This window comes from Hyla sarda, chromosome 10 (assembly GCF_029499605.1).
Source record: "Hyla sarda isolate aHylSar1 chromosome 10, aHylSar1.hap1, whole genome shotgun sequence".
Classification (NCBI taxonomy): Eukaryota; Metazoa; Chordata; class Amphibia; order Anura; family Hylidae; genus Hyla; species Hyla sarda.
The window spans coordinates 97,719,916-97,745,710 of NC_079198.1; the positions used below are offsets into that span (position 1 = coordinate 97,719,916).

The window sequence follows — 25,795 nt, forward strand, 5'->3', positions numbered from 1 at the left end:
AAACTTTTTTTTTTTTTTTTAAGATCAACTGGTGCAAGAAAGTTAAACAGATTTGTAAATTACTTCTGTTAAAAAATCTTAATCCTTCCAGTACTTTTTAGGGGCTGTATACTACAGAGGAAATGTTTTTTCTTTTTGGATTTCTCTTTTATGTCATGACCACTGTGCTCTCTGCTGACATCTGCTGTCCATTTTAGGAACTGTCCAGAGCAGGAGAAAATCATATGCTGCTCTGGACAGTTCCTAAAATGGACAGCAGAGGGCACCGTGGTCGTGACATAAGAGAAATCCAAGAAGAAAAACATTTCCTCTGTAGTATACAGCCCCTAAAAAGTACTGGAAGGATTAAGATTTGTTAATAGAAGTAATTTACAAATCTGTTTAACTTTCTAGCACCAGTTGATTAAAGAAAAAAAAGTTTCCCACGGGAGTACCCCTTTAAGATTTCCTTAAAATGCAGTTCTGCTCCCCCTCGCCTGTTATAATTTTTTTTTCTTCATTGCAGACGTAGTAGCCAAATAAACATGTTCAGTGCCAAAATGGTGCCGTGCCATTGACTTTCATTATATAATAGCTGTCTACTTGTTTATGATGCATTCAAGCAGTCCTTACCAACCAGGGTACCTCCAGCTGTTGCAAAACTACAACTCCCAGCATATGCAGGGAGTTGAAATTTAGCAACAGTTGAGAAAATGATTGCCCAAAAAGCCTATATGGGGGAGATTTATCAAAACCTGTCCAGAGTAAAAGTTGCTGAGTTGCCCATAGCAACCAATCAGATCGCTTCTTTCATTTTGAAAAGGCCTTTGAAAAATGAAAAGTAATCTGGTTGCTATGGGCAACTCAGTAACGTTTCCTCTGGACAGGTTTTGATTAATCTCCCCCTATTACTCTTGTCGAATTGCGGGGTGAAGCTACGTTTACACACATTTTGGGCTGTAAAATGGCCCAAAACACTTAGAAAGGGCTTTACTTTTAGTCCCATGTTTTTAACTATTGAGATCCATTGAGCTCAATGGAAAACTCGATGGCGGTGATTTTGTTTCTTTCCCATCCAGTGAAATTTTACAGCTGTAAAATTAAGTACAAGAGCTTTTTATTATTATTATTATTTTTTTAACGATTTACAGAATTTTTTTTTAATCACACTTTTTGGCCGGTGTTTGCATACCGCACAATTAGGATTTGCAGAAAACAAATAAGAAGAAATGTAAAAAAAATAGATAATAAAAAACCAATTAACGTAATGGCGGGAAATCCAAAACCAGCTGAATTTTGCTGTTAAAAATACAGACTATGGGGGAGATTTATCAAAACCTGTCCAGAGGAGAAGTTGCTGAGTTGCCCATAGCAACCAATCAGATCGCTTCTTTCATTTTCCAGAGGCCTTTTCAAAAATGAAAGAAGCGATCTGAGTGGTTGCTATGGGCAACTTGGCAACTCTTCCTCTTGCCAGGTTTTAATAAATCTCCCCCATTAGCTTTAGCCTTAGTCTTTTAAATAGCTGTAATATTTCTCCAAGCTTGGGATTGGATACATAAGAACTAAAGAAGAATACCTTTCCTACACCCCATTCTTGGTATTATATATGCCAAGTAATATTGTGGCCTTAGGATATGTGTACATGACAGAATGTCGGGGTGGACATTCCGCAGACAGTGGGCACAAATTTTTGACAACTCTGCTAGAAAATTCCAAGGCCTTAAAGGGATTTTCCAGGATTTAGTGATTAACAGCCTGTCCTCAGGATAGGTGGTCAATACCTGATTGATGGGGGCATACACCAGTCAGTCAGCTGTTGGTCAGAGCTGTGGTGCCCAGATGTTAACACATGACCAGAGCCCGAATCCCCAGCTCTGTACATTGTGTGGTGTCTGTACCAGGTTACTGCAGCTCAGCTCCCATGGAAGTGAAGGGACCTCTGAGCTACAGTTACCCAGCACGGCCACTACACCATACCACCCAACTAATGCTAAGGGCAAAGAGGGACAAGCCTCACCCCTAAGCATACCTATAACTACGCCTTAACCACGACTGCAGCTGCAGAATGGGAACACCTCTTTAGGGTCTATTCACAAGTACAGTATTCTGCACAGGATGTGAAGCTGTATTTAGTCATTTAATTTACATTGAAATCTGTAGCAGAAAATCTGCACAGAATACTGTACGTGTGAATCCATCATTAACGTCAATAATGTTGTCAGTCTGTCACCTAAATTAAGGAAGACATCCTATACTGACACTGACAAAAAACCCCATCATTACCACTACAGACCATATAAGAGATTGCATACAGTTATATCAGGTGACTGACAACAACCCCCATCATTACCACTACAGACCATATAAGAGATTGCATACAGTTATATCAGGTGACTGACAACAACCCCCATCATTACCACTACAGACCATATAAGAGATTGCATACAGTTATATCAGGTGACTGACAACAACCCCCATCATTACCACTACAGACCATATAAGAGATTGCATACAGTGACTGTATATCAGGTGACTGACAACAACCCCCATCATTACCACTACAGACCATATAAGAGATTGCTTACAGTTACTGTATATCAGGTGACTACTTCTCTGACCGGAGTCGTTCACTTTCCTTTTCCTTCCCCAGCTCAGACGCCATGATGATTTCTTCCGGCTACGACTCATCTCTGGAGAACATGGCGGGGGAGGGGGGTGGGGGGGAACATTTAAGGCTCCGCACTTTTCCAGAAACTATAATGCCCCAAACTGTAATAATGCCTCCCTTAGTATAGTGGGGAGCAGCAGATGTCCCCCACATTAGGTAGGCAGCAAAAGACCCCCACATTAGGTTGCCAGCAGATTACCCTCATAGTAGGCGGAAAATGTCCCCCCCATACTAGGTGGCAGTGTCCCCCACAGAAGGCAGCATCAGTACACCAACCCCTTATCCATCCAGTCCATCCGGAGTGCGCTCAGCCTATCACCGGCAGAGGCTGTGACAGCATGAGGATCGCAGCAGAGGACCATGAAGCTGTTACCGTAGCAACAGGAGAACGTAGGAAGGTGAGTCAAAGTTTATTTTGTTTATTTTTGCAGCCTGGGCACAGGAATATGTCATTCATTTAGTACAGACATCCTTTAACTGTGAGCCGCAGCAGCGCTGTACATTCTCCTCACCTTGGGGAATGAATTATGAGCGCGGGCGCAGGGCTTCTGATCAGAAAACAGAAGCTGAGCAAAAGCCCTGCGCCCGCGCTCACCATTCATTCATTCGCCGACGCGAATGTACAGCGCTGCTGCAGCTCACAGTTAACCCTTGCTGGGACTTTGCTGAGGGGGGGGGGTCAGGAAGCAGAGCAGCGCCCACTAGTTCCCTGATGTAGGGACAGCGCTGCGGCTGGCATTTCATTCATTCCCTGATGTGGGGCGAGAAGCTGACAGTGAGGGTGGGTTGAGTATACTAATGAGCAGGGCGGGAAAAGGGAGTGCTAGAGAGGGGGAAAAAAAGATGCCCGGCTGGGTAGGCCACTGAAAGAGGAGACAGGCTACGAGGCATGCTGGGAGCTGTAGTTTCTAAAACAAAGGCAAAACTCAAATAGATGCTACACTACACGGACACACTTGCACAAAGAAAGGAAAGGAAAGACAAAGAGCAAGCACCAGACCAGAGATAACAAGAAAACTCACCTGCATGGGTAAGTAGAAACTGAAAAAACACATTGGCCACCGGAGTAGCCCTTTAAGAGATTTATTCACTTATGTATCCAGTGGAGCTACATAACATGTGGCTAGATGGTAGTTGTACTGCCCCAATGTAATTTGAGTTACTGGCTATTTAAATAAAGACCCATTAGACATTAAACATGTGTGGGTCAAACATGCCAATTATGGCGAGAGACAGGCCAACCTTCTAGCATGGTTGGGAACCTCCTGACTATTCCCAACAGATTTCAGGAGAGAGAGGCTCAGCATGTTGAATTTCAATAGCCTGATCCTTTCATTTAGATGAATCTGGCAGCGGCTAACCCCTCCCCCTGTTCAGAACACAGATGGGATAGTTGTTGGCCAAGCAAGCATTTGGCCTACAATTTTCATAGGTCTATGGTCAGCTTGTGAAAGATTACGCTAAACAAGCACTAGATTGGGCACCACTTAACTTGCAGACTATTGGGCATTAAAAAGTGTTTAGTCATTTGTAAAACTACTCTTGTGAATAATATTTGTCTTAATCTATAAAATAATGATTCATTGTAAAGAAAGAATCCAGACATGTTTGCCAGAGGTCTTAATGGACACAATTACCTTGGCTCATATAGTCTACTTGAATATAAAGCACTGAAATTAGCCGAAAGTTCTTAACAAATAGAGATGCTTATCTAATGGAATTTCTGCAGCAGGTTGACCTTGCTTCTGTTTGCTTCCCCTGTTAAATCACTGTACCATAAGGAAATTGGTGCTCACAGTATTTACCAAGTAGCCTTCACAGATCTCTAATGATAATAGAAAAGTAATCCACGGGGCCTCTCTACATCATGTGGCAAAAAAAGCCCTAAAATATTGGGAAATTAAGGGGTCCATTTACATTAAATTGTGATGTCCCAGTACGGGATATAGTCCCATACAGTACTTAGGCCCTGTCAGGTTGAGTCCCCCTGTGTCCAAGGCGCTCTCCTGCAGTGTCTCCCCCATTGTGTTACCTGTATATTAGGTGCATTAGGTATAAAGGACCTTTGAGTTAGTCACATGATGTTGTTGTCACATGTTTGTTACCCAGGGAGCACCAGGTGACCTGCAGCTTTACCTATGGGTTCTTGCTCAGCCCCCCTTTATAAGAGGGGCAGCCATTACAATCTCTCTCTTATGACTCCTGCTGAGATACAGTAAAGACCAGACGTCTCAGAGCCAGTGTCCAGCACATCCGGAGGCCTCAAGCCTAACCAGCAGCCACATTTCAGTAAGTCAAGCCATCTATGTCTGCTGTCACTACCTACAGTCAAGTCTATTATAGTCAGCGTGGCTGAGTTGAAGTCTGTCCAAACACTGCAAGTCCCAGCAAGCTGTGAGGTCCCCTCGTTACTGGCCACCTCTCTGGGATCCTGGCCTATCTGTAAAGACTGTTACCATCTGCCTACCTCAATAATTAAAGGGGTACTCCGGTGAAAACCTTTTTTCTTTTAAATCAACTGGTGGCAGAAAGTTAAACATATTTGTAAATTACTTCTATTAAAACATCTTAATCCTTCCTGTACTTATTAGCTGCTGAATACGACAGAGGAAATTCTTTTCTTTTTGGAATGCTCTCTGATGACATCACGAGCACAGTTCTCTCTGCTGATGTTATTATAATAATAACGCTTTATTTATTGTTGTCCTTAGTGGGATTTGAACCCAAGTCCCCAGCACTGCATGGCAGCAGTGCCAACCACTGAGCCCCCATGCTGCCCTTAGCCTACATCTGCTATGCATGGTTGCTAAAATGGACAGAGATGTCAGCAGAGAGCACTGTGCTTGTGATGTCATCAGTGTTCCAAAAAGAAAATAATTTCCTCTGTAGCATTCAGCAGCTAATAAGTACTGGAAGGATTAAGATTTTTTAATAGAAGTAATTTACAAATATGTTTAAGTTTCTGCCACCAGTTGATTTAAAAGAAAAAAGCATATGTAGATCCAGGTAATATGAATTCACAAAACGTTATTAGTCCAAAATGCACAAAAAGGACAAACATTTAAAAAAAAAAACTTAAAATATATAGCAGTATAGTGATACAACTCCAAGATCACAGAGGCAGGAAGGGGGGTCTGGACAGGACTCACCAAGTTCATAGCTACATAGCCATAAGTAACATAAATGTATAATTATAAAATGGAGAAACACAGAGAGTGGTCTGGTCTTATGCTATCACCCACACCACTAAGTAATTTACTTATGCACTTTATTTACTTGTTGGGCTTCCAGTTTTGGCCTCTTATGCATGTTTACTTGGGATACCATCTCAGTCTCTTATGCACCTTACTACAGAGCCACCATCTGGGATTTAACCCTTTCCTAGTTTATGATTGATATACCTACCTTGAGCAATTTCTCTGTGTTTCCCCATTTTATAATTATACATTTATGTTACTTATGGCTATGTAACTATGAACTTGGTGAGTCCTAACCAGACCCCCCCCCCCCCTTCCTGCCTCTGTGAGCTTGGATCTTACCTGGATCTACATACGCTTTTTTCTTTGAATTATTGATTTAATTGTAGTGTAAGATGTACTTACATTGAGGGGGTGTTTTTGGTGTTTGATATCTGTCTACCTCAGTAAAGCTACCATTAACTCTAACCTGGTCTTTGACTATTATTACCCTGCCTAACCTAGAGATGGCGGTTCGGGTGGTTACCGGGAGAACCACGCCCAGGCGTCACAAACATTTAGGGGTTAATACCATCTGCCCCATACACCTCACCTTCACACCCCGTGGCGCACCACAAAACGTTAGCGTCATGAACAGAATACAGATGTGTGCCTTAGCCATTAAGCCGCAAGTCCTCCCCCCTAGTCTGAGTCTGAATTGTGTCCAAGAAAAATCGCATGCAGATGCGAAAAAGTTTGCGCCAGAAAAGTGTATGGGACTTTGTTACTGTAATGTGTCTTTATCGTGGCCCTGAAAAAAGTAGAGGGGGAGGTGAAGAAAACTTGCTGTTTATTGGGAAGAAGTCTGCGTAAGTTAAAATGACGATGTGCAAAATCAGGACTGAAGCCAAATTATGCGCCAAAATGTCTGCCATACCTGAAATGGTTAATCTAATGGTATGGCGTGCAAAAGGTTCCCACCAAAGCCAGCGTCCCGCCCCCGGGCATGGAGATCATGTTGCCGTGTCCAGTCCATGGTGGAACTTGAAATGTCCGGCCCTTGTTGCCAGGGGGGTGGACGAAGAGGATGCACCGATGAGTCTCTTCCAGTCACAGGCCCTGTTGATGACGTCCTTCCAGCCAGTGGCCATCTTGTTGGAGACCAGTATAAGAAGTGACGTGGAGCCTGACCTCTTCAGTTCACTAGAAGCGCTGGCTGAGAGTGAAAAGATGGCGGAGTCGCAGCAATCCACGTGTGCTGAGAGTCCCAAGATGGAACCGGAGGATCGGCTGATTGCCGCGGCACCTGTGTTTCAAGAGTTATCGGATCACCGAGATGTCCAACGGGGCCGAAAAAAGCCCACCTGAAGGTGCCTTTGCCAGAGGACAGTGGAGAGTGGGCATCAACCCTGGCTGAAGGTACGCCGGAATCATCACGAGAGCCATTGCCGGTGAGGTTGTCACCCTATCACCGGAGTTGGGGTTCCTGGGCCGAGAGACAGTCGAAGGAGTTGGAAGGGAGTACCCCGGCTGAGGCCGCATTCTCTACCCCTCCATCTAGCCCCAGTCCAGAGCCCCCAGCACGTCCCAGGTTTCCACCATTACCTAGGTGGCTATTTGGCCATGAGGCGGACCTAATCAAGTATATGAGGGAGCATCTCCTTTCCCAGCCAGGGAAGCCCCTTCCGTCAGTTCTTCCTGCCCAGTCTGAAAGGGCCAAAAGAGATGCTGAGTTTGCCACAATAGTGGAGGAACTGAGGGCCCAGAGACAGGAGAGGTATGGGCCTAAGCTGCTGCCATTTGAGGTGCGCCAGCAGCAACAACAAGACACCAAAAGCTGGAGGCCCTGTCGATCCAGAAGTTGGAGTACCCCAAATTCGACAAAGTAAGGGGGTTTGGCACCCTTATGGACTGTCACCACAGGGCATTCATCCTAGTGAACAGGAGGGCAGGAGTGGGGAGATATACCTCCTGTACAAAGGCTTCAAGGGAATGGGCAGCAGCTGTCACCAGGCCTAAGAACACTACGCAAATTATTTTTGCCTACTTCCCCTCTGAAGATTGGGACTCAGATCCCTTTGGTCTTCTACCTCCAAGTGTCAAAGGAGCAGTTGTTCAAGAAGAGTATCCGGATCCGCCTGCTATGGATCACAAGTATCTGTGTCAAGGCTTCCCTAAAGGGCTGCCCAGGCCTACTCCTACTGTTGAGGAGGTTTGGCCTAATAATCAGGCACCAACAGAAGTACCCAGGCCTGCTCCTGCTGTCGAGGAAGTGTGGCCTAACCAGTGGGTACCAACCACAATGCCTACTTCAGCAGTTGCGGAAGTTTGGCTGGACCAACAGGCACCCACAGTTCATCCTCCAGTGGGGCAAGCTGCTGCGGTGCAAGTGGTGGTCACTGTCAGTCCGACTATTACTGCCTCCCTTTTGTCCCTTGTCTCCTGGCACACTCATGTTGACCCCATGCATGGAGCCCAGTCTCGCAACTCTAGGTTTATATCCCAACCTAGGGCCGAGCCTGATAGGTGAGGCTGGGATAGAAAGTTGCTGATGTAATGTACAGTAACTTCACTAGACTTGGTAGTATGACTAATTGACTTGTGTGTGTAAGCACAATTTTTGTTGTACCATATTCTACAGCAACGTTCAAGCACAGTGCCTGACGGACTAGTCAAGAAAGTTTTTACAGTATCCAATCTCGTAAGTGTTGTGCCCAGCTTCGGCCGAGAGACTCCTTAGGTACAGGAGATTAACCTGAGCTCTTAGCAATTGAACTCTATAGTGTATCTGGACTACTGAGAGATACATGGACATCTGTGTAAATATACCATATTAATATATTTTGTTTGCTATTATGCACAAAGGAAATATTGTCTACACTATAATTGTTGTAGTGTAATAAAATATATATAATTAGTTGTACACCAAAAAGTCATAGTGTACCGTATTCTCTGATGTTTGGTAGTTTTCTTGTAGGAGTTGTCCTGAATTAATCGGGAGAAGCAACTTTTCACCACATCATCAACATCATGTACAGTCAACAGTAAAGTTGTGTACTACACAGTCATAAGTACATATAAAAGTCATGTTCACATAAAAGTCATGTTAATTAGGACTGTAACACTCACTACTACACAGTCCATTCATAAGTCATATGTCTAATGTGATGTTTCTTGTGTCCATGTGCTCAGGATACTCTGCTGGCCACAAAGTATTCCTGTATTCGGATAAGCACATAGGTAAAAGTCAAGGGTAACAAAAGTCAAAGTTATCTAAATAAAATGTCTAGCCAAAGAAAATGTCTAGCATTTAAAATAACTAGTGTTCTGGGGAGAAGTGTGTAATGCCAAGGGACCCCAGTAGCCAAGGCATTGGGCAGAGAGCCTCCGGCAAACCAATCCGCCAGTGTCATGTCTAGTCTTGTATAGAATATTATATGTATAGTCAAATGTAATATGCATAGTCAGCTGTCATAATATGTACAGTTAACTGTCATAGTATACATAGTCATAGTCCGTAAGTTGTGTTATACCATAGTCATAGGTATGTTGTTGTTCTCCGTTGAATGCAGAAAAATTTACCAGAGCATGTATGGACATTTATACAAAAACTCTATTGCATTATCAGTTTTTGTTAAACAACAGCCTGGAAATGGACGTTGGGTTACAATGCCCCAACACTGCATTCGGCCCCACGGCCGCTTCATGACTCAAAGCCCGACAGGACTGTCATCAAGGGCGACTTCTGTTAAGTAGGGGGGTTTGTGATGTCCCAGTACATGATATAGTCCCGTACAGTACTTAGGCCCTGTCAGTTGAGTCCCTCTGTGTCCTAGGCGCTCTCCTGCAGTGTCTCCCCCAATGTGTTATCTGTGTATTAGTTATAAAGGACCTTTAAGGACCTTTGAGTTAGTCACATGATGTTGTTGTCACAGGTTTGTTACCCAGGGAGTACCAGCTAACCAGGTGACCTGCAGCTTCACCTATGGGTTCTTGCTCAGCCCCCCTTTATAAGAGGGGCAGCCATTACAATCTCTCTCTTATGACTCCTGCTGAGATACAGTAAAGACCAGACGTCTCAAAGCCAGTGTCCAGCACATCTGGAGGACTCAAGCCTAACCAGCAGCCACATTTCAGTAAGTCAAGTCATCTATGTCTACTGTCACTACCTACAGTCACGTCTATAGTCAAGTCTATTATAGTCAGCATGGCTGAGTTGAAGTCTGTCCAAACACTGCAAGTCCCAGCAAGCTGCAAGGTCCCCTCTGTGTTACTGGCCACCTTTCTGGGATCCTGGCCTAGCTGTAAAGACTGTTACCATCTGTCTACCTCAGTAAATCTACCGTTAACCCTAACCTGGTCTTGTACTATTTTCACCCTGCCTAACCTAGGGATAACGGTGCTAACGTTTGGGTGGTTACCGGGAACACCACAGCCTGGCGTCACAAACTTTTAGGGATTAATACCATCTGCCCCTGGGCTACAACATCTGCTCCATACACCTCACCTTCACACCCTGTGGCACACCACAAAATGGCTGTTTACCAAATGGTTGGCTGGCTGACAGCTATATCTTACAACCTCCCACCCATACACACTACACTCAAGATTCCCAGATTAAAGGGGAAAAGGTACCAGTCCACTTCTTAAGAGTGATCCTAGTAGGAGAGTTGGGGTCTAATCGGCTGATCTAGTAAACTGGGAGACACCGGTATGTGGCACAGAATGGTCAGGCAAAGGCCAGTCTAAGTCTTAGGTCATGAGCTGGTGGCAGACAGTGTAGTCAGGGGCAGGCAGAAGTGTCATTGCAGGTGGCTGAGGCTCATAATCAGCAATCAAGGTCAAGTACAGGAGAGACCATACAGTACATGAGCCAGGAAATCGGACTCTGGTCAGTTAGAATCACACAGCTTCTCAGAACACCTTCGATATGGTAAATGTTGCTCAGATGCAGCTGCATGGATGGAGCACGCTTAAATGGTTACTCTGCTCCCCAGCATCCGGAACATTGAGTTCCGAATGCAGTGTGCGGGCTTCCGTGACGGGACGTGACGTCGCATAACGGGGAGTGACGTCACGAGAGGGCGGGCGTGAACACGGAAGCCCGCACACAGCGTTCGGAACTCAATGTTCTGGACGCTGAGGAGCGGAGTAACCCTTTAAATAGGTAGTGTAGACTAGAATAGGTGAAGGGCAGATTTGGAGTGTGTAGCCTTTTAAGTTGCAGGGAGAGAGTGTGTGTGCACCGATGGGTCAAAACAGGAACCATAGCAGGAAGAGAGGCAGCATGGTGGCAGCCAGGGCAAGAGAGCAGGGCATGATGCAATGGTGAGTGACAGTATGCTGGCATTACACTTGCCTACTAACGGAGACATGGAGCAATGTTACCTGACTGGAACACTAATCTGAAATAGAGAAGTGTAAAAAAAAGACTACTCAAATAATCTTCTCTTGTCTGGATGAGCATCAAATTGTAGTCCAATGTAAGAGTACGTTTAGACGGCGGTTCCACAGCGTATTTTACACTGATGATCCGCCGACAATGGACCCTACAGTGCTGCCTCCTCCATGCCTGCAATACGCCGCTATGAGCAGACACACTGTTGTGTACGAGTCGCCGTGCGCATGCGCAGTATACTAGCACACATCGTGGCTGCTCTCTGCCTAGCTCAGGTAGCAGGGGGAGCAGCTGCGCATGCGCGTCGACTCGCACTACTCGTAGCAGTGTAATGCAGCTCTGAGCAGGCACATCTGAGGCACCAACTAGGGGTCTACCGTCGACAGATCCGCAGCGTAAAATACGCTGTGGATCCGCCCATCTGAACGTACCCTAACACACTCAAATTTCAGCTAGCCTCCCATTCTTGGACGACATAAAAATATAAAATGGGGAACAACCTGTGCATAAGGGGCATCCCCAAATCCATAGTGCTTCCAGTCAATAGTTGGGGGTTACAGCAAAGTTTTTGTAATATCTAAAAATTACTGTTATACGGTCCACAATATATTGGTGCCTCACAGATGACATCTGAGGAAAGAAGAGTATGTTGAATTTTAACTCCTGATGCTTTTGTTCTCCTTGGAGATAAGCCCCTACAGAGGTATCTGGCTGCTACTTATTGCTCTCTTCCCCTTCGAGAACACATGATTGCCCGATCTGTGCGTGCATGTGTATGGGGGGAATTTGGGGGTATAGCTATTGAAGGTGTATGGGCAACTCTAACCTGCTATGTATAACACATTATATGTGTTACAAATGTTCCTAGGAAGGAATGTGCTATGAATATGACTAGGGTTAACAGGGTTAACAATCTGGTGCTTGTTTACATACATGTACAAAGAACCATTCACAGACTTGTCATAGGAAACAAATTATTGTTGACGTGATTTGGCACTGGGATCTAATGCTGATTTTCTATGGGTTTTGACTTAGACTGCTTAGCGAATATGTGACGTCTATATGCATTGGGCACTGTTTTGCCATTTAAAGGGGTACTCCGCTGTTCAGCGTTTGGAACAAAATGTTCCAAACGCTTAGAGACTTGCATTGAGGGGGCGGGGCTATGAAGTCACGATCTCCCGGCTCTAAGCATTCGGAACATTTTGTTCCAAACGCTGAGCAGCGGAGTACCCCTTTAAAGACCATATTAAATGTATACAGTATACAGTAATGACTACTATATGGATCGTCAATATGGCTCTTTCAAAATAATAAAAATAAAGGCAGGGGGTGGTTTATCGTACTTACTACTTACTAAATTTGCTAACAAAGTGAAAACATTGCAATTTTCACTTTGTCATTATGGGGTATTGAGTGCAGAATGATGGGGGAACTTTTTATTATATTTTAGCACAAGACTGCAACATAACAAAATGTGAAAAAAGTGAAAGGCTATGAAAACTTTCCAAAAACACTGTATATTATGTCTGGAAAACAGAGCTTTGCACATAACATGAGTAACAGAGGAATTCTAGTAAATTCTGTGCTGTCAGCAGGCCCATTATTTTACCTTGTAAACTACAACTTACTGTGTGACCTGTTGTCCTCACAATGATAGTGAATCCACCAACACAACCTTTTTACAGACAGTGTGCTAAAAATGGCAAGCAGAGAAATAAGGCTTATAAGCATCATGCAGTTCTATACAATATATATATTAGGGATCGACCAATAACGTTTTTTTTAGGGCCGATACGATAATCTGTGGAGGTTAGGGCCGATAACTTATACCGGTATAAGTTATCGGCTATTTACCCCCCCCCCCCATAGACCGCCACCGCCACCCGCTTCTCTCCCCGCACCTGTCCGGGGGTCCTGAGTCCTATCACCCCCCGCCGCACCGCACCCCCTACCGCCCCACCGCACCCCCCACCGCACCGCCCCGGCTCCATTGCCTCCCCCATCCCCGGTTTTATAATTACCTGTTCCCGGGGTCCACTCTACATCTGGCTCCGGTGGCGTCCTCCTGAGCTGTCACTGTGCGCACTGGCGGTGACGTCACGCCGCATCGCGTCATGTCACTCGTCATTGCGCACAGCGTAACGAAGGATGCAGCAGGAGCCAGAAGTAGCGTTGACCCCGAGCCCCGGGAACAGGTAATTATAAAACTCGGGGATGGGGGAGGCAATGGGGCCCGGGCGGTGCGGTGGGGGGTGCGGCGGTGCGGCGGGGGCGTTGAGGGGGCGGGGCATTATCGGCATGGTAATTGCCGATACCGATAATGCCCAAAATCGTCATTATCGGCCGATAATATCGGCCAAACTGATAATCGGTCGATCCCTAATACATATCATACTACCACTATACACTGCCTAATAACATGCCAAATAATGCATGCCAAAATAGTACCAACATGTGGTTGCAAATACTTACAGTGGCACTAGACTAAATTTGTTAAAAGGCATGTCAACAGAAAATAATGTGTGTGTTTTTTTTTTCTAATTTCCTATTTAACTATCTATAGTTTTTAGTCTCACCACTAAATTTAAAACTAAGCTGAGACTTTCTGTGTATAGATCACTTCACAGCAATGTCCTCCTTATCACAATGTACAGTGAAAGGTGACACCAGTGTATACATAAGACACCATTCACAATAGCTGAAGTTTAGAGCTCAGCCTCTCCCCTACCTGTAGAATGGCCTCTGCACAGCAGGTCACAGAGCATGTCCAGCAAACGCTCCCGTTGTAGTGAATAGGGTCTGGGCCAGTCTATTTTTGCCCATGAGGTTTGCTGTAAAGTACCGTACATCTCTAAATGCTGTAACAAACTGCTCAGGCAAGATGGCAGCCCCCCATAATAATGTACAAAAAAATACAATAAAATACAATAAAGAAATAGAAATAGATTAGGAAAACTATTTTTCAGTAACTGTCAGCCAAGTTGACAGACTTTGAGAGGAACCTGATCATTGGACTGAGAGAATCAGGATGGTTGTCCGAAGTGCCCGCCATCTAGGCTGTTTTGACCAAGCTGTTAGGAGATGTTGGAAGTAGTGGTTACATGAGGGCACACAGACAGACCACCAGTAGAGAGGACCATTGGATCTGCCGACAATCAAGTGCGGCTCCCACAGTTTCCTTGCTTCACATCCAGACCCAGGTGGCACTTTCATTACACACCTCTGCCCTGTCTCGGCCTGGACCATTTTCAGGCACTTAGCAGAGTGACATTTTGTGTTGCGGTGCCCATTACGGGTCCTGCAATTGACATCCGGCCACAGTCATCTTCATTGCGGTGGTGTTGTGAACAAGACATCTGAACTGCTATGGGATGTTACTGTGTTGTCTTTAGCAATGAATTCAGGTTCTTATATGTGGATATGTGCAGCTCAACAGATAGATTGGAAAGTAAAGGTTAAAGGGGTTCTCCGGTGCTTAGACATCTTATCCCCTATCCAAAGGATAGGGGATAAGATGCCTAATCGCGGGAGTCCCGCCGCTGGGGACCCCTGTGATCTTGCACGCGGCACCCCGTTTGTGATCAGTCCCCGGAGCGTGTTTGCTCCGGGTCTGATTACTGTCGATCACGGGGTCGGCGGCGTGTGACCTCACGCTCTGCCCCTCAATGCAAGTCTATGGGAGGGGGTGTGACGGCTATCACGCCCCCTCCCGTAGGCTTGCATTGAGGGGCGGAGCGTGACGTCACACGCCGTCGGCCCTGTGGTCACTTGTAATCAGACCCGTAGCGAACACGCTCCTGGCACTGATTACAAACGGGGTGCCGCGTGCAAGATCACGGGGGTCCCCAGCAGCAGGAATCCTGCGATCAGGCATCTTATCCCCTATCCTTTGGATAGGGGATAAGATGTCTAAGCACCGGAGAACCCCTTTAACTGTTAGCACTCAATACCCAAGGTGCTGTGATATATACAAAATTATAAGAAAAAAGGGTACAGTCCTCAATGTTCTCTATAGGGCAATACTGGAACACGGTGGGTATAGTGGCAGTGCAATTGTGTCAGTCCTGTAAGAAAAACACAAACCTGTGGAAAGATGGGTATCTCTTTGAGTTCAATAAATAAAGTGCAATCACAGTAGTGGCAGGTTATGCGATGCCTCTATTGCCAGGCATCGCAGGGGGGGAAAAAACGCTGGTTTTGAATTGGCCAATGCAATAGTGATAATGTTCTTGTATGCACTGAGCTCTGTTGGGAAGGTCCCTTAGTAAATCATCATGGGGGATGCAATGAACTGAACGGCTAGACACATTTCTGGAGGCTCCTCCTTTCTTCAGTAGCTGCATTCTGGGGGTAAATGTGATCCTTATATACCGTGCTATCTATAAGTAATCTGATCAAAAGAGAGGAAAAAGGAGTCAGAGAATGGGATAGGGTAAGGAGGGAGGAAAAACCTGGAAAAGAGGTCCACTTTTTATGTCCACACGCTGACATTTTCTATATTTGATATTCTATCACTGTTCCTCTTTTAGATATTTTTTTTATACCTATATATTTATTTGTATTTTCATTTTATTTCTCTTTCTGTTTTTTATTTTATTTATTATTGCAAATCTGTACAGCCAGAACCCCCAGATCATTTTTGCCTGTCTCACTTTTTTAAGGTTTATTTAAGGGTTATTCAAATTTTTCCCTATGAATTATAAACCATGTTTATGTTTTATATCCATACCACATGTATATTGGTTTCACTGCTATATATTCTCTTCCTTTAATGATCATGAAGCATTTCATTCTAGTTTTACCTCTTCGTTTAAAATATATGTATATCTATTGACGTCAGAATGCACATTAGTTTCTTTGCATTTGCACTTTATCCCATACGCCCATTGTAACAAACCCTCTGCTGTTTTTTTGTCTTTTCCAGGTTTTCCTTTCCTCCTTACCCTATCCCATTCTCTGACTCCTTTTTCCTTTCTTTTGATCAGACCACTTATAGATAGCACGGTATATAAGGACCATATTAACCCCCAGAATGCAGCTACTGAAGAAAGGAGGAGCCTCCTGAAACGCGTCTAGCAGTTCAGTTCATTGCATCCCCCATGATGATTTACTAAGGGACCTTCTCTACAGAGCTTAGTGCATACAAGAACATTATCACTATTGCATTGGACACAGCAACCACCAGAGATCTCTGTGCAAGTGATCAGCATTTGACAAAAAAGATGCCTGACGAAAAAGCCGGAATGGCTTTGAAACGCGTTGCGTGGATCCTTTGTGTGCAATAAGTTTACCCATATATACTTCTTGTGGCAGCGCGATTCATCTCCCTTTTCTTGGATCTCCTTTTATCTACATTTGCGCCTGGACGCTGGGAGCCACAGCAGCCGCGATTACAGGATTCCTGATCAAGCGCATTGAGTGTTGTGCCTCCATTCGCACAACTTGCATAGGTGAGTGCATTTTGATTGGGCTCTTCACTATCTCATTCATCAGGTTCCATCCAGGGGCGCGCACCCTGTTCTCTTTTGTATTGTATAGTGATCAGCATCTGGAAGACCACAAAAGCTACAGTCATTCCAATAAGGGTGCGTTCACACGGAGTAAATCAAGAGTAATTCACGCCAAAAAATTTGCGCGCGGAATTGTGCATGGAAATGGGGGAGAAAGAAGTGAAGGGTTTTTCAGCCATTTCCGTGCAAATTTCTTTCTTTTACCATTGACTTCTATTGATTTCTGCTAGCGGATTCCTCTTTCTTCAAGCGGAACGTAATTCAGCATCGGAATTCTGCTAGCAGAATTTCCGCAGTGTGAACAGGACAGCGGAAAAAACATTACCTTAAAGTCAATGGGGAGAGGAGATGTGCATTAATTTGAAGCAGAGAATTCAAGAGGAATTACTCGAGTAAATTCCTCTTGAATTACTCCGCAAGTCTCAAATCTATGTCTGCTGTCACTGAAACTAGTCAAGTCCTGCATATAGTCAAGTCCAATCTTAAATGGGTTGTGCGCTGCCCTGCAGTTCGGAGCTCCGCTCACAGCGTCCGGAAGTTCATTACTCCGAACGCTGTGTCTGGGCTTCCATGTTCGCGGCCGCCGGGCGTAATGTCACGCCCGACCCCTTCGTGACGTCTCACCCACCCCCTTGTGACGTCACGCACGCCCCCTCTACCAAAGTCTATGGGAAGGGGGCGTGACAGTGGTCACGCCCCCTTCCCATAGACTTTCGTTGCGGGGGCAGGCGAGACGTCACGAAGGAGCCGGGCATGACGTCACGCCCGCCGGCTGCGAACACGGAAGCCCGCACACAGCGTTAGGAGTAATGAACTTCCGGACGCTGTGAGCGGAGCTCCGAACTGCAGGGCAGCGCACAACCCCTTTAAGTCAAGTTGATTACAAGTATATTGGTCCAGCAAGCTGCGAGGTCCTTCTGGGTCCTGTCCACCTCTCTGGGAAATCTGGCCTTAGCTGTGAAGATAATTCCATCTGTCTTATACTCAGTAAAGCCTCCGTTTGACCATTACTGGTTGTGGGCTCTCATTTCACTACTAGCAACTGGGATAGGGGAGAAGCCGGGCGTGTGGTGTTCCAGAACTCTAAAAGCCACACTAGCGTCATGAACACTAGGGGTTAACAACATCTTGCCCCCGGGGTTAATACCATCTGATCCCACCACTCACATTGCTACACCCGTAGTCCCGCCATACACCCGTGGGTCTCCATAGTTGCACTGACAATTACTTTCCACAGGAATATCCGTGATAATATGAACACTTTATCTGTAGGACATTACTTCATCCGCATTTAGGGGGGATTGCATTTATTTATTTGTTTTATTGCTTATATACCTTGTTTAGGTGGCACCTGGAAGGCCACAAAGCTACAGTCATTCCAGTAAGTCTAAAGTATATGTCTGCTGTCACTACAAGTAGTCAAGTCCTGCATATAGTCAAGCATCAAGATAAATATCAAGTCAAGTCCATTACAAGTATTATTGGTCCCAGCAAGCTGTGAGGTCTTCTGTGTTCCTGGCCACCTCTCTGTGATTCTGGCCGAGCTGTGAAGATAATTACACCTGTCTTAAACTCAACAGTAAAGCCTCCGTTAAACTATAACTGGTTGTGGACTCTCCTTTCACTACTAGCCATTGGAATAGCGGAGATACCGTTCGTGTAGCTCCGGTACCAAAATCGACTCTGGCGTCATGAACACTATGGGCTAATAACATCTTGCCCCAGGGGTTAATACCATCTTGCCCCACCACCTACACCGCTACACCCAGTGGTTCCGTCATACACCGTGGGTCACCACACACACACACACATATACAACCAATGCTATAATGAAGCTATGCTGTAATAACACAAACAAACTGAGATCAAGGGTGGTGCTGTTTTTGGAAAAAAGCCACTTGATATTACTTGCTGTTTGGCCATAGAGCCATGGACAATAAAAAAAAAAAGTGTAAAATCTGAAATCCTGCAGATGATGGTTAGCTTTGTATTAGATTGCACACTCCACTATACACCACACCCTCATGGTTTACTGTATGGACTTGCCTATGAATTCCAGTCGGAGACACAACTTCATGCAATCACATTCTCCATTATTCAGATGGACCACCTTTAAAAAGCAGAGTACTTTGTAATAAGTTCACAAAGATTATGTTGGAGATTGTTTCATGTATATAGTATACAAGGAAAGAAGAAAAAAAATGTTCGTTGTGGTAAAGCAGTAAAAGTTACAGATTGCACCCCTCCCCCATGTCTCCCTTTGGCCTTTCTGTTCCCTCCACACTTGACTTGTGTCCAGCACCTGTTGGCGTCCATCAGACTTTCATCTCTATTTCTCTGTGTCTGGTATTAGTTGTAGTCAGGGATCAGGACACTGGTTGAGAGACGTCATGTTATCCTCAGATATTCTTCATATCATAGACAGAGATATGCCATATAAAAACTGCTCTTTTTAATTTGATGATGTCACCACTCTGATCTGATGATGTCACCACTCTGACCTGATGATGTCACCACAGCATTTTTCTGGGAATATCCTAAATTATGCAAGCAGAGAGGCAGGAATGGGCTTTCCCTTTGTTGTGTCTTTCTAGTGAAACTAGGAGGAAATAGTAAATCCAGTTTGGCAGCCCTGGTTGGTCTGACCATATCATTACACAATGTCTTGTTAGAAAGCAGTTCATTTGTGCCATGATGCTCAAGTTACAATCTGGGTTAAATATGGATAGAGTACAGGGTACATATTGGACTAGAAAACATGCCTATTTTTGTCCTAAAACAGCACCATCCCTGGGCTGTGCTGGTACTGAATATGATCCTTATTTAAGTGAATAAGGCAGAGCTGCAATACCAAACACAACCCATCAACAAGAGTGGCACTGTGTTTGGAAAAAAAATTTGTTCCTTATTTCTGTTTTCAACAATCCCTTTAAGGGTACGTTCACATATACAAGATCTGCTGCATATTTTGTGCAGCTAATTTTGCTACCCATTAACTTCAATAATAGCCTAAAAGGGTTATCCAGGATTAGAAAAATAGAGATGATTTCTTAAAAGGGGTTATCCATCATAAGGTGATTTTAGTACGTACCTGGCAGACAGTAATGGACATGCTTAGGAAGGATCTGCGCTTGTCTTGGGGCTAAATGGCTATGTTGTGAGATTACCATAATGCTGTGGCTAGCTTTTTGTGAACTGGTATTTCCCGTTTTGAGTTTTTCTTTTTTGACTACAAATCCCATAATTCCATTTTCCTCCCTCCCACACATCAGCCACCCCACCCATTGAAACATAAATGAGCTGCATCCACTCAAAAGACCTGTGGTTTTCAATCAGGGTGCCTACAGCTGTTGCATTAGTTGCAGATTGATTTCTCTCCCACTAACAATCCCTCCACCTATTGAAGCAGACAGGAATACCCCTTTAAAAAAAACCTGCACCAAACTTTTCCTCATGTTGTATGTGGTATTGCATCTCAGTTACATTGAAATGATTGAAGCCAAGTTGTAATACCACATACAACCTGAGGAAAGGTGTGGTGCTGTTTTGGAAGAAATTACCTCTGTTTTCTATTCCTGGATAACTCCTTTAATTTGCTTGTATAGTCAAGGCCTGCAATTACTTCCTACTTGAATCTCTGTTCAGACTCATTAACTAGGACTATCAAACTGGACTGACAGTGGTCATCTTTTCTCTTAGCTTAAGGACCATTCACATGTTCTTAGGAACATTTATTTCCAATAACTGGCCCATGTAAAAGGGCCAGCCCTCAGCTGACGAACGAGCCATCCATCATTTATCGGCTGACTGGATCCTTGTGCAGTTATATAAATCGCTATTGGTATAGGTGTGTCCTACAGTGATTAATTTAATAAGCCACAAGAATGAGCCAGTGATTGTTGTGAAGGCTCTGTAGACAAGTGCCAATCCTTGAGATCAAATCTCATTAACCTGTGCCTGTTGGCCTGTGTAAAATGGCCCTTAATGTCCCTAATAAACATTGGAAATATGTTAGCCAAGCCTGACAAATTCGCCAGAACCTGACCATCTAATGTGTAAAGTGGCCTCCTGGCACCCACATCAGACTATGTCCAATGTGCGGCTGTTCTCTCTCTCTCCTCTCCTGGCCAGCACAATGCTGGTGGGGATTGCCCCAGGTGGGGGGGGGGGGGGGAGTGGGGTAGTTTTGTGCCAGTTGTCTCTTATGGCCCCAATGCACACTCGGTTGGCTGAATCGGCCAACCATCTAGTGAGTGTATAATGGCCTCCAAACTTCCCCAACAGATTATGTCAGAGGAAATGAAGGATCAGGCATGTGGAATTTTACCATCTTGATCCTTTTGTTCTTGGAGAGATAAACTGCTTATCCCCCACTAAGTATTCATGAGTATTGTATGTGTATAGCCTCCTTAAAGGGGTATTCTGTGCATATGTCATAAATGTCCAGATGGGAACCCCTCTTTAAACATGGAGTATTCCAAGACAGACGTGAGTTCTTTAATCATGTTCCCATCACATACACGAGATTTTGAATCTTAAATCTGATCAAGGAAACCATATAAATAAACTCTGTTTTGTATCCGTATGTTATCACATTCTTTGTGTTATACCTAGAGATTCCTCAATATAAGGGTGGATGACCAGGTCGTGTACCTTCAGACAGGTGTTAGGTCAAAGATAAATTGCCCTTTAATCTATTTATTCTAATTTTCATGCATCTTAAAAGTTTCCAATAGAAAAAAATTCTTGACAGATGTAGAATATTGCATTTGCATAAGTGACGTTATCTAAAGTAAACTTTAATGAGTTAATCCTGTTCAGGTAACATAGTTTGTACAATTAACATCAGTTGATTACTTGGCCATTTGCATCCCTTTTATCAAAGCCCTGTGCACATCTAATGTTATCAGAAGGGGCAGCCCTGTGTTCTTCATTGTATAATTGAGCTGATATCTGTGGTACTACAAGTCCTAACCTGTCCTGACAGCTGTTGTGAAAGCAAAAGTCCTAAAGGTGCACAAAGGTATTAAAATGTACCTGTAATTCAAGCAAATTTCTAACATGTCATAAGTGTGTATTGGTGTGGGTTTGGGACCCCCAAAATACACTACTGATCTCTGGGATCAAGGGAAAGAAGTGCAAGTTTGTACCCTGTTTCCCCGAAAGTAAGCCCTAGCAGGATTATAAGGGTGGGTTGCAATATAAGCCCTACCCCGAAAATAAGACCTAGGTCAGGGGTAATCAACTGGCGGACCGCGGTCCAGATCTGGACCGCAGCCACCAGTAATGCCCGCAGACCAGACCCCCCAGTCCCCCTCACTTCCCATCACCTCCTTTAGCTGGTCGCGGGCATACCGTTATTGAGCCGGGACAGGGACGCTGTCGCTTTAAAACGTCCGCGCGTATGCACGGCCGACGTCATGAACGTGTCCCTGCCCCCGGCTGCTAAGCAACAGAAGGAGATCCCATACAGTACAAGTACAGTACAAGTTGCGGACGCTATGGTACGGACGAAGGTGGGAAGTGCTGGTCTCCGCTGGGGATGAAATGTGTAAGATACTGTAGTTTATTATGACAGAGGGGTGGGGGGCACTGTAGGAGTGTGGAGGAAGGGGAGGATGGGGGGGCTGTAGCAGTGTGGAGGATTGGGGGGGCTGCAGGAGTGTGGAGGATGGGGGGCTGCAGGAGTGTGGAGGATGGGGGGGGGGCTGCAGGAGTGTGGAGGATGGGGGGGGCTGCAGGAGTGTGGAGGATGGGGGGCTGTAGCAGTGTGGAAGATGGGGGGGGGGGAGGGTGTGGCATCCTCCACACTCCTACAGCCCCCCATCCTCCACACTCCTTCAGCTCCCCATAAATAAATAAGCCCTACCCTGAAAATAAGCCCTAGTGTGTTTTTTGGGACTAAAATGAATATAAGACCCGGTCTTATTTTTGGAGAAATACGGTATGTACTGTGCTCCTTCATCTCCATTTTACACAGCTATGGGCTCGTTCACAACGTCGCTGGGCTCTATTTAGGGTCCGTTCTGCACCAAACAAAGAAGCCGAGCTGACCCTTTTCACAACAAACACTTCCGGGTCCTGATGGATCCCATTGACTTGAATCGCATCTGGTGGGGAAATTCAAATTGCAGTGTCCCCAGAAAGAATAGACGAGCGGAAAATCTCTGTGCGGACATTCCCCTGACAGTGGAGCGCCAGCGCTCCACTGTCAGGGAAATGTCCGCACAGAGATTTTCCGTGCGGACATTTCTCACCGTGTGAACATGGCCTAAGGCGGATTCATATGGCGTTCTTGACAGGGCTCTGAGCAATTGATCATTAGCTGCACTAAAGGAGATGGCAAAAACTTCAGCACAGCGCATATTCCCCCTACTAATGCAGAAACTGCGTTAGTACAGAATTTGTACTACATCAGAGCTAAAATATACAAGACCAAAAAAATATGGTGACTCTACAAGGCATGCAAAAATAAAATTCTACATCTAGGATTAAATGCTGCCAGACTAAACCCCCTGAAACCCCTGTCATGCCACCACACAGGCACAGGACCAAAACAACAATGGCTGCCTCATAGCACCACAACCAAGTAAAAAGATCACAAAGTTCATATTTCATGTTCTCCCAGACAACAGATTTTGGTTAAAATTCAGTGGTCAAGTTCTGGAAACAAGTCTGCGAACTCACCAAAGATTTCCATTAAAGGGCTGGTCCTGCAAGACTGGTAAATAAGTTCCTGCTGTGGAAAACGTGCAGGAACTCCGTTTCCATGTGTTCCTGCAGTACTTGAGCCATGGTAATATTACCTTGGTAATATTAAATGTGGAGAATGGGAGGTGGTGGTAAAAGCCCTTCTCTAAATGCTGAATTTGTTTTGGTGCCAGATCCCAAAATGTCCCAGGCTCCACAACAGTGTTAAGGCCTAGACATAAGGGGAGTTTGTAACTTACAGTTAGTTAAAATTTGTAGTTCCCCTTGACCCCCTCAGGCACCAGGGACCATCTATTTCTACTGTCTGTCGCTTTACCTGTCATAACGCATCACAACATCTGTCATTCAGCCTATTCTTCCATCTATAATCAGTTAGCACAGTAATCGCTCCAATTGACAATAGGCACATACAGTAGGTGAAGCGGATTATGTCAAGTGAATGCATAAAATGTCAAAAGTGTGTTGATGCTCTTTCTCTGAACGTTGTCATTGAACCTAAGGCTGCAAACATAATGCACCTTCAATAGACATAAATTATGGGCAGCGAACCGTCGGGCGAGTCCCGAGTCACATATGCCTGATTTGAAGTCGCAGACCTACCAAGGTTGGTTGTGTTTTTACAATACTTTAGTTAAGCCTGTGTTTACATGAAACTGGCGTCTTCTACACCTGACTGAATGACAGCCACACACAAAAAGTCTCACTTCTACTTCCGAGACACCTGTAAGACACCTGATCACTCAGTGCTATCATGTTCTTTGTCCCCAGGCTCCGTCTGAACCATCTATCTTCAGGTTCAACTGTTGACGTGTGTAAGGAAAGTGACTAGGAAGATTGGTGAACAATACGTGTGCAGTGTCCTACCTTGTATATTATGTACTACTCACGAGTCATTTAATATAAGGCATGAATCTTGTATGTGTGTGTGAACTGTGAGCCGCAAGCCAGATGAAAAGCTCACCTTCTTACCAGGTAACAATAACCCTATAAATGTTTGAACACAACCGGAGCCAGCACCACCAGATATGTGGATTTCTCATCTTAGGTTAGGTTCACGTTTCCGTTGTGCTCTGGTAGATGAAACTCCATCGGAAAGTCCGTTGGAACAACAGGAGTTAGTGGTGCAAACTGCCTCAAAATGGTGCAAGCTAGCCAATATTGGGTACAAAATTATGCAAATTGGGGCACATAAAAAAAAAAACAGTCAAATACACTAACCAAAAAGTAGGCATTAGTTAATCTGACAGAACCTGACGAAAACCTTAATTTGTAGAGATTTTGAAAACCTGACAATCTTAGTAAATTTGGGGCATTGTTTAAAAACTGGCAGTAATTTCAGTGTTGGAATTACTATAGTTTTTTATATACAATATGTGTGCTGACAGACCCTTTTCCATAGACTTTATGTTCACTCTATGGAATCTCCGTGTGAAATTCCGATTGGGAATTCTGGTAGGAGATTCCATCTGAACGGGCCCGCACGGACCTACGCCGTCAGCACTGACGATAATACAGTCCTCGTATGATTCCGCCGAAAGAATTATCATGTTTATTCTTTTGGCGGATCAATTCTTGCTGTTTTAAATTCCATAGTGTCAGCGGAAGACCCATTCACACCGACGTTTAGGTTCACCCAACAGAATTCCTGAGTGAAATTCTGCGTACTGAAATCTGTAATGTGAACGTACCCTAATAGAGCACATTATTATATAACAAAAAGTGCAATTTGTGCACAATTTGTGTTATAAAAATCATTGTTATTAGAAGCACATCGCTCTGTGTGAACAGGGGACGTGAGGCTGACACTGGTTTAGGACCGCCCCAGCGGTCCAGAGATTGTTTGGCCCACCCACACGACTTATCAGGCCTTGTGAAGACTCCGATCCGATTGCAGAGATTTGCACTTGTTATCTGGAGCCCCCCAGCTTGTGTAATAGGCATCTAGCAAAAACATATGCACATAGGCCCAGATTTATCAAAGAATGTCTACGGTAGAGCTATTTTCCCACGTTTATTTGGGTGGTGGGTTTGACTAGCGAGCATCTTATTTATCAAGAAGGTGCAGCAGGATGATGAATTTTGCGCAGCTCTGCTGTGGTGGGAAAAGCTCTACCACATACACTTTTTCTAGACTCTTGTGAGGGAGGGAAGTAGACACTTTCCCGGGTCCTGAATTTGGCAGGTTAGATGTTTTTACTTACTTCCACAGAGCTGCCGGGACAGTTTTACTTTCATTTTAGACACTACAATCAAATTTGATTGTGTTGTCTAAGAGGTTAAAGCCGGGCTTCACCGTGATCGGTGATGTTTGGCATTAGAAATGGGTCCTGGTGGCAGATAGCTGCCA

General features: G+C 44.8%; 1 long non-coding RNA gene across 3 annotated transcripts; it reads left to right on the plus strand.

Moving 5' to 3' along the window:
* The first annotated feature begins 2,756 nt into the window (after nucleotides 1–2,756).
* Nucleotides 2,757–20,831, plus strand: LOC130294221 (uncharacterized). 3 transcript variants are annotated; one of them, XR_008848434.1, is made up of 3 exons: nucleotides 2,757–3,048; nucleotides 16,213–16,677; nucleotides 18,082–20,831. It is a non-coding gene; the product is annotated as an uncharacterized LOC130294221 (long non-coding RNA). The 3 variants fall into 3 exon arrangements; XR_008848433.1 differs by lacking the exon at nucleotides 2,757–3,048 and adding an exon at nucleotides 3,277–3,680 and having other exon boundaries at nucleotides 16,152–16,677; XR_008848432.1 differs by lacking the exon at nucleotides 2,757–3,048 and adding an exon at nucleotides 3,277–3,680.
* The last annotated feature ends 4,964 nt before the right edge of the window (nucleotides 20,832–25,795 follow it).